The 9,633-nt window shown below is 46.7% G+C and overlaps 2 long non-coding RNA genes across 2 annotated transcripts; one reads left to right on the top strand and one right to left on the bottom strand.

The window, feature by feature from the left end:
- Positions 1 to 4,657: 4,657 nt before the first annotated feature.
- LOC146829971 (uncharacterized) lies at positions 4,658 to 6,503 on the bottom strand. Its single transcript, XR_014961122.1, has 2 exons — positions 6,459 to 6,503; positions 4,658 to 6,146 (listed from the first exon to the last, which is right to left on the bottom strand). It is a non-coding gene; the product is annotated as an uncharacterized LOC146829971 (long non-coding RNA).
- A 209-nt stretch (positions 6,504 to 6,712) lies between these two features.
- On the top strand, positions 6,713 to 7,423 carry LOC146829970 (uncharacterized). Its single transcript, XR_014961121.1, has 2 exons — positions 6,713 to 6,951; positions 7,264 to 7,423. It is a non-coding gene; the product is annotated as an uncharacterized LOC146829970 (long non-coding RNA).
- The last annotated feature ends 2,210 nt before the right edge of the window (positions 7,424 to 9,633 follow it).

Genomic DNA, 9,633 nt, shown 5'->3' with positions numbered 1-9,633 from the left:
ATCAGCACTATCTGCGCCAACTCCATCAATCAATCAAGAAATTTGTATAGCGCGCTACTCACCCAGAGGGTCTCAAGGCGCTTGGGGGAGGGGGGTCCGCTACTGCTCGAACAGCCAGGTCTTGAGTTGCTTCCTGAAGGAGAGGTGGTCCTGGGTCAGACGGAGGTGGATGGGGAGGGAGTTCCAAGTCTTGGCTGCCAGGTAGGAGAAGGATCTTCCTCCCGTGGTGGCTCTTCGGATGCGTGGAACGGTGGCGAGGGCGTGGCTGGTCGATCGTAGCTGGCGGGTGGGAGTGTAGAAGGTGAGGCGGTCGTTGAGGTACCTGGGGCCCAGGTCGTGGAGGGCCTTGTGTGCGTGGGTGAGGAGTCGGAACATGATTCTCTTGCTGACGGGGAGCCAGTGCAGGTCTCTCAGGTGTCTGGAGATGTGGCTGTGTCGGGGGATGTCCAGGATGAGTCGTGCGGAGGCGTTCTGGATGCGTTGGAGTCTTTTCTGTAGTTTGGCTGTGGTTCTTGTGTAGAGGGTGCTTCCGTAGTCCAGTCGGCTGGTGACGAGTGCCTGGGTGTCCGTCTTCCTGGTTTTGGTGGGGATCCATCGGAAGATCTTTCGGAGCATGCGTAGGATGTTGAAACATGACGATGAGACGGCGTTGACTTGTCTGGTCATCGAGAGGGAGGAGTCCAGGATGAAGCCCAGGTTGCGTGAGTGGTCCGTTGGTTTGGGTGCGCTGCCCAGGGCAGGGGGCCACCAGGAGTCGTCCCAGGCAGAGGGTGATTGTGAGAAGTTGGCCTGGCATATGCTGGTCACTAGTTCTAGTGGCCACCTTGCACCAGTCCAATTCGACTCTTGGTAGATAGGTTTAAAGACAACCTTTTGAAAGAAAGCTATCCTAGTGGTAGCTGTGGAGAGCAGCCTTCAGGCTAAGTCTCTGAGGAATGTAAAGCAGCTTGTTTTACCGTATAATCTCTTGAATTACCAAATGAAAAGACACCACACAGGTATATATATCAAAGATATATGTATTTGTTACTAAATATACTCTACTAATCTCTTTATGAGATTAGAGCCAGGTAAAAATTCAAAAGTTCAACAGTTCTCAATAAATTAAGCACAAAGATGGCTGTAGCCCTAGGGGCGTACCAGACCATATACTAAAAAAATGGTATCACAAACTCGACTTGCAATTTGAAGAGGCCTAGGGCCTTGGGAATCGCTGGACATCACTGCTGCAGTGTTTACAGGTAAGTAATCAGCCCACAGGAGGCGCGTGCAGTGTCTAAACACACACGCAGGTTTCTCATTGGTTTCAATGCAAAAATGTTGCGGTTTGTTATTTACAGTTCTAGGGCACTTCGGAGTGGACAACAAGCAAACAACTTACAGGGTAAGTACTTCGATAGCCAATGCACACTTGGGCACCGTAATGCCAGAGTTACCTCACCCAGGGAAGCCGGGTGCATAGTTGTCCTTTGGTGTCGGGTCACGATGCTGTTTTCAATGGAGATCATGGAAGTCTTGCTGCTTGTGTCGTTGAGAGAAGTGTCCGCCGGAATCCAACGATGGATTGGAGTTGCAGGAGACCTAGAAATTGAGGGGACAGAGTTCAAAGTCACTTACCAGTGACCGGTGGCCAGCAGGATAGATGACCACAGCTGTTGCGTCTCTTAAGGTCGCTAATATCGTTTTGTCTCTTCGCTCACGAGGTCCAGGAGAGATCAATGAAGACCAGCAGCTGGGCTCGGAGGGTCCCACATTGTCTGCAGCTGTTGGCAGTATCGGCACTTGGATTGGAGCCAACAAACCTTGGCAACTGCAAGTCTCATGTGGATGGAAGATTGTCGATGGATCAGACCAGCAAGGTCTGATGGACTTACCCAGCAAGGGTAAGTGAGGGCAGGCCCAGAGCAACCAGGCGAGCCCTTGAAGTGGATGTGAAAGTCTTCTGGAGGGCTGCTAGCCAACGGGCAAGCAACCGCGAAGACGCCTTTGCAGGAAAAGTTCACCAACAGCCCACGGTCACTCAAGACAAGGTAGGCCACTGATCTTCGGTTCCAGACCTGCTAGGGACTTGGACATTAAGTGGTCCAAAGCACAAGTTTGTAGTTTGTCGTTCAGGGCTTGCACTCGAAATCAGTGCACGGTTCCCTGGTATCGCTGTTCCTCGTCACTCGTGGGGTCCAGATGCCACAGCTTCGCTGGGGACTCAAAATGGCCATCGAGAGGTCAGGAAATCTGCTTCAGGGGACGCACGGACTTCGGGCTCCAGCGGGAGCGGTAAAGTTTGCAACCGTAGTTCAGTCCTTTAGGTGCCTGCCAAGCAGGGGAGTTACTCCTTTACTCCAAGGGAGATCCTTCAGTCTTCTAGCGGTAATAGAAAGTCGAAGGGCCAGGATTCTTCTTCTTAGAGCATCATCCAGGTGTAATCTAAATTGCATTGGCAATGTTTGGTATCTTATAGTGAAAAGATGGGAGGGACTAGCTCTATGGCCACTCCTCTAGGAGGGCCAGGGTAGTGGGTGGTTACACCCACTTCCCTTTGTCCAGTTTCGCGCCAGGACAGGGGCCTGTAGCTCCTGAACCGGTTTGAGCTGGCATATGCACAGAGGAGCCTACTGCTCCCCCAGTGCAGGACTTCAAAGGCACTCTAAGAGTGCACCCACCCAGCTCCAATACACTAAATCCTGTCTGGGAGGTTGTGACAGCTCCCTGTGACACGAAACCCTTTGTTGGGCTCCCTCCACTGCAAGTTTCGGTCAGCAGCAGGAGGGCAGCCCGGTGTCTGTGCTGGTGGCATCCATTTTGTGCTGCCAGGGCTTTAGAAGATTTCTACCGTTTAGGAAAGTGGGTACATGTCATCCCCTCTAGAAGGGTGGGATCATACTCCCACACCAGTTACTGGTGTGGGGGTATGATTCCAAGATGTTTGACACCAAACACGACATGTTTTGATGCAGTCATTCCAAACTTAGCATTTACCGGGAGGTTATAATGCACTTAAGAGTATATGGTTTAACCGCATCCACAAACAGCAGCAGAGAATAGACTCTGCCAGCTGCAGAGGGGTCCTGCTCAGGCAAACACACCCCCTCACATAGTAAACCAAGCACCCTGCCCTTGGGATTGATAGGGCCTACCATAGGGGTGACTGATAGGTTTATATGTGTGTGTGTGTGTGTATGGTGAGATATAGGAACCTATACCTCCGTGAGGAGTGCTAACACTACCTCACACAGGCTGCAGTAGCAGGCCTGTGGTGTCAGATTGTGAATGCTTCCCAGGGGTGACATAATACATGCTGCAGCCCCTGGTAGGCCTGTGAAGTACCAATGCCCTAGGTACCTAGGTACCATGTACTAGGGGCTCACAAGGTACCACAGTATCCAATCACTGGTGCATCTAATATGCACACAAATCATTTAAGGGAGTAAGCAGATAGGCTGGGGTCCTGGATAGCAGGATCCCAGCCAGACTAGTCAAAAACCATTCAAACACCAGGAAAAAAGTGGGGGCAACCATATAGTCAGATTCCACCTTCCTACATATCCCCCCCCCCAAACGAATGGAGATAAGGCTAACCTTGCCCAGTTAAGCCTTTATTTCCTGAGTTGCCATATAAGGAAGAACCTGCACTAGCATGGTTGCTCCCTGTCTCATGGTCCACTTGGGAAATCCTACCCCAAGGGGTTTTGGAGTTTCTCCAAAGTCTAGGGAAATTACCTGTATTGTTTTCTGGTACAGAAGTTGGCTGGTGGGGTGTCTGAGTCTGGAAGTGAGGCCCTATTTGGGTGGTCTCAGCTTCCTCAGCACACTGGTCACCATGGAAGCCTTTCTGTCCATGACTGTGTCATATCTGGCCCTAAGGGTCAACCTCTGGCTGCCTACAGCTGGGGGTTGGGTCCCTCTGGTTGGAATAGTGGAGGGCATTGGAATGTTTGGGGCAACTATGCCCCAGGTTTCCCTGTGCCCACCAAAGTCCATCTGGGGGGTACCTGTACCTAGGGGTAAGGGGGATCCCTCAGTTTGTAGAGGAACATTCACCTGGCTAGAACTACTCTGCTGGGTGACCCTAATCTGCTGATGAGGGGGTTCCTCTGGACAGGGGCCCATTAAGGGTCCACTGACCTCCCTGACCTCTGTAGCCTTGGGCTGACCGAGGCAGGGTAGAGAGGGGCAGGATACCTGCTCCAGACTGGGTACCACCTTGGAAGGATCCCCTGCCATCAGAGTTGTGGCCAGGACAGGCCTGTCCACTTCTGGGACAGTTACTTCACAAGGGGCAGGATCAGTTCCCTTAGAAACTTGACCCTTACCTTTAGTCTGGTGGGGGGAGGACTGTTCCTCACCCCCTGTGCTCTCTGTTTGTGTGGAGTGATCCATAGTTTCAGGCTTCACTCCCCTTACTTCCTCCTGGGGTGGAGGTGAGGCCATTAGGGTCTCATCCACTCTCTCAGGGATGCCTAACATTCTTAAATGAAGTAAACTTGAGCAGGAGCATTTTCATTATGCTCCAAACTGTCGCACTGCGGATATGGGGCAGTCCCTCCAGTGTATCATTTCATTGAAGTAATCAATATTTCACACATTATACCAATTTTTTTAAATACTTCTTGCTTCAAGACTTGTGAACTTTACTTTGAATCACTGCGAAGACAGCATGATTGTATCCAAACGCTTTATTCAATAACTTCTCATGCGTTGTGTGCCCATCCAGGCCTCATACAACAACACGCTTCGGTTGAAGCCAATCATTACGTGGAAAAGACATGTGTATTTTTTATCCAATGCATTTCGAGCCTGTGAGGCTCTTCGTCAGGGATCTACACAATAAAAGTAAAGAAAAAACCACTAAGCCAACATATCATGAGACAGCCATTCAATCATAAACAATGTAATTAAGCGCCCAAGTTGTCCACCCTCATCCCAAACTCCACCAAAATTCTAAGCGGGTACACACTCATTTCCCCCACAGTAAAAAATATGAATGAACATAATCCTACACCAAAATTATCAGAGCTACAAGTATAACCAAAGTGCATAATATACTCTCAAACCCCTTAATTCCTCCCAGCAATATTTTAAAAGCTTCCCTCCACCCGTATCCTTGAACTATAATGCTCGGTTAACATTACCTAAACCAACCGCCTCATGTTTTCCGTTGTGTTCGTGTCAACCCTTCATAAACGTGCGCGATACTCATTAAATACCCTCTCGTGAACTGAAAGATTACCAACACCTGTTAAGTCAAAATATCACGTGACCTCTATCTCTGTGACTATGCTGTGTTCAAATAGAAACTCTGTGTGGAAAAAACTCAAATTCCCACATTGCCTTTCGCAACGATACCTGCAAACATCAAAACACTTGTGTATTACCCTAATACTGAAATGAAAATAACACTTGCTCACTGGAAATTAAATTCAACATATCACCGCTCTACAATGTAAATGCATCAAAAATAAAAATAATCAGTTTAGTAATGATGAATCGAAAATCCAAGCATGACAGTCACATAATCAATTTGTTGTGGTTTCTTTCTTATGTTGAAACATAACTTTAAGTGTCTCGGTTCCAGTTGGTCGCTGTCTCCGGAGTGACGATTTTTACAAGTACTCTGTGCTCCATAATCCAAGGTTTCATGAACTGGGGTGCATGCCTCATGGAGGCGAAAGTAATTGCTAAGCAGAAAATGTCAAAGAGGATGCACTCCTTCCCTTTACTTAGAAAATGCTGGTTTAAATTATTCGAATCAAAAGTGCGTGCGATCAGTAACTGTGAAACGCCTCCAGTCACAGTGAATACTGAAGTAAACTTGAGCAGGAGCATTTTCATTATGCTCCAAACTGTCGCACTGCGGATATGGGGCAGTCCCTCCAGTGTATCATTTCATTGAAGTAATCAATATTTCACACATTATACCAATTTTTTTTAAATACTTCTTGCTTCAAGACTTGTGAACTTTACTTTGAATCACTGCGAAGACAGCATGATTGTATCCAAACGCTTTATTCAATAACTTCTCATGCGTTGTGTGCCCATCCAGGCCTCATACAACAACACGCTTCGGTTGAAGCCAATCATTACGTGGAAAAGACATGTGTATTTTTTATCCAATGCATTTCGAGCCTGTGAGGCTCTTCGTCAGGGATCTACACAATAAAAGTAAAGAAAAAACCACTAAGCCAACATATCATGAGACAGCCATTCAATCATAAACAATGTAATTAAGCGCCCAAGTTGTCCACCCTCATCCCAAACTCCACCAAAATTCTAAGCGGGTACACACTCATTTCCCCCACAGTAAAAAATATGAATGAACATAATCCTACACCAAAATTATCAGAGCTACAAGTATAACCAAAGTGCATAATATACTCTCAAACCCCTTAATTCCTCCCAGCAATATTTTAAAAGCTTCCCTCCACCCGTATCCTTGAACTATAATGCTCGGTTAACATTACCTAAACCAACCGCCTCATGTTTTCCGTTGTGTTCGTGTCAACCCTTCATAAACGTGCGCGATACTCATTAAATACCCTCTCGTGAACTGAAAGATTACCAACACCTGTTAAGTCATCATCATTTTCGATTCATCATTACTAAACTGATTATTTTTATTTTTGATGCATTTTGATGCATTTACATTGTAGAGCGGTGATATGTTGAATTTAATTTCCAGTGAGCAAGTGTTATTTTCATTTCAGTATTGGGGTAATACACAAGTGTTTTGATGTTTGCAGGTATCGTTGCGAAAGGCAATGTGGGAATTTGAGTTTTTTCCACACAGAGTTTCTATTTGAACACAGCATAGTCACAGAGATAGAGGTCACGTGATATTTTGACTTAACAGGTGTTGGTAATCTTTCAGTTCACGAGAGGGTATTTAATGAGTATCGCGCACGTTTATGAAGGGTTGACACGAACACAACGGAAAACATGAGGCGGTTGGTTTAGGTAATGTTAACCGAGCATTATAGTTCAAGGATACGGGTGGAGGGAAGCTTTTAAAATATTGCTGGGAGGAATTAAGGGGTTTGAGAGTATATTATGCACTTTGGTTATACTTGTAGCTCTGATAATTTTGGTGTAGGATTATGTTCATTCATATTTTTTACTGTGGGGGAAATGAGTGTGTACCCGCTTAGAATTTTGGTGGAGTTTGGGATGAGGGTGGACAACTTGGGCGCTTAATTACATTGTTTATGATTGAATGGCTGTCTCATGATATGTTGGCTTAGTGGTTTTTTCTTTACTTTTATTGTGTAGATCCCTGACGAAGAGCCTCACAGGCTCGAAATGCATTGGATAAAAAATACACATGTCTTTTCCACGTAATGATTGGCTTCAACCGAAGCGTGTTGTTGTATGAGGCCTGGATGGGCACACAACGCATGAGAAGTTATTGAATAAAGCGTTTGGATACAATCATGCTGTCTTCGCAGTGATTCAAAGTAAAGTTCACAAGTCTTGAAGCAAGAAGTATTTAAAAAAATTGGTATAATGTGTGAAATATTGATTACTTCAATGAAATGATACACTGGAGGGACTGCCCCATATCCGCAGTGCGACAGTTTGGAGCATAATGAAAATGCTCCTGCTCAAGTTTACTTCAGTATTCACTGTGACTGGAGGCGTTTCACAGTTACTGATCGCACGCACTTTTGATTCGAATAATTTAAACCAGCATTTTCTAAGTAAAGGGAAGGAGTGCATCCTCTTTGACATTTTCTGCTTAACATTCTTAAATGGGCATTGTGGTCTACCTCAGCCCAGGCTGAGATCTCTAGATCATTCCCCAGTAAACAATCTACAGGCAAGGTTGGGGACACTGCCACTCTCTTGGGGCCAGTGACCCCTCCCCAGCTGAGATTTACTACTGCCATGGGATGGTCTGTCCTAATTCCATCAATATTGGTCACCTGGTAGCTAAACTCAGGTAAAAGCTGTTCTAGGGGCACTAGTCTCCTTGTCACCATGGTGACACTAGCCCCTGTGTTCCTGTAGGCCACATCCTTATGACCATTGATCATAGGCTCTTGTCTGTACCTGCCCAAGATATTGGGACTCATGGTAAAGTTGGCAAACCCCATGCCACCATCACAGACTAGAGTTGCTTGTGTAGGGGACCTGGTTAGGCCAGAGTCCACCTGTGTTCCCCAAGAAAGCCCAACTAAGTTTTTGGGTGCACTCCCACCACCTGGGGGATTACTACTGGTAGTAACAGGAGGTGTTGGAGCTGCAGTGGGAGGAACATTTTCCTTATTGCCATTCTTTGGACAGCTGGAGTCAGTTTTCCAGTGTCCAGGTTGCTTGCACACATGGCAATATGGTTTCTTATTGGAAGAGGAAGGATTTTGGGACCCACCCCCAAAACTGGGTTTTTGGGGCCTTTCAGAGGACTTTTCTGTTTAATCATCCCCACCTTTCTCTTTGGGCTTAGTGGAATCTTTCTTCTGGTCACCACCTTGGTTCCTCGGCCTAACCCTGGTTCTGACCCATTTGTCTGCCTTCTTTCACAATTCTTGGGGAGAGGTCAGATCAGAGTCCACCAGGTACTGGTGTAAGAGTTGGTTTTGACAATTATTAAGGATCTGCTCTCTCATAATCAAATTATACAATCCTTTAAAGTCAGTGACTCTACTGACAACAATCCAACCCTCCAGAGCCTTGGTAGCACAATCTACAAAGTCCACCCAATCCTGAGTCTGTGCTTTCTGGGTGTCTCTGAACTTGAACCTGTACTGTTCAGTGGTTAAGCCAAACCCATCTATTAATGCACTCTTCAAGGATTCATAGTCATTAGCATCCTCTTCTCTAACAGTGAGGAGCTTGTCTCTTCCTTTATCTGAAAAGGAGAGCCACAAGATTGCTGCCCACTGTTTCTGGGGGACCTGTTGAACTTTACAGGCCCTCTCCATAGCAGTTATCCATTTGTGGATATCATCCCCACTCTGGTAGGGAGGAACAACCTTGGACAGGTTCCTATGGTCAGGAGTATAATCTCTGTTTCTAGGGACACTGTTGCTGCCACAAGGGGTATCTAACCCCTCCTTCTTTGGAGCTCGAAGGCTTCCCTATCTAAGGCCAATTGCTTGGTTCTGAGAGCAAGCCTAGCTTCCTCATACTGCAGCAATTTGTACCTTCTTTCAGAGGAGGTCTCCCTGGGAAAGTTGGAGTTCCTCTGTGAAACAAATTCTCTTCCACAGTGATATGACTTGTCAGAGTCCCTTGAGAGTGACCTAGGCCTGTCTCCAACTCTGTCAGTTCTCTTATGGAGAATTCCTCTGTTTCTATCAGACTCTTGTGAGTCTGGCCCTTCAATTACAGACTCCAGGTCATCTTGATTTTCATCATCAGACCCAGAGACTATGTTTGACCCACCCCCTGATGCAGACCCACTTGCTCCTAGATCTTGTCTCAGGTCATCTGCTACTAGCAGATCTATCAGGTGTTGTGATAAGGGACTCCTGCCCACCCTCAGTTGTCTCTCAAAGCATAAGGCCTTCAGGTCAGTGTAGGCTATGTCTTTGTACTGAGATGGGATGGACCCACTGGCTCCATCCTGGTGAGGCATACTAGTGTTGTGCAGTGTTGTACTACCTACACTAGTTGTGGCCTACTAAACCTAGCTTGAGC

This window comes from Triturus cristatus, chromosome 5_1 (genome assembly GCF_964204655.1).
Source record: "Triturus cristatus chromosome 5_1, aTriCri1.1, whole genome shotgun sequence".
Classification (NCBI taxonomy): Eukaryota; Metazoa; Chordata; class Amphibia; order Caudata; family Salamandridae; genus Triturus; species Triturus cristatus.
The sequence above is the reverse complement of the archived record's forward strand: the minus strand, read 5'-3'. Positions and strand labels throughout refer to the sequence as shown.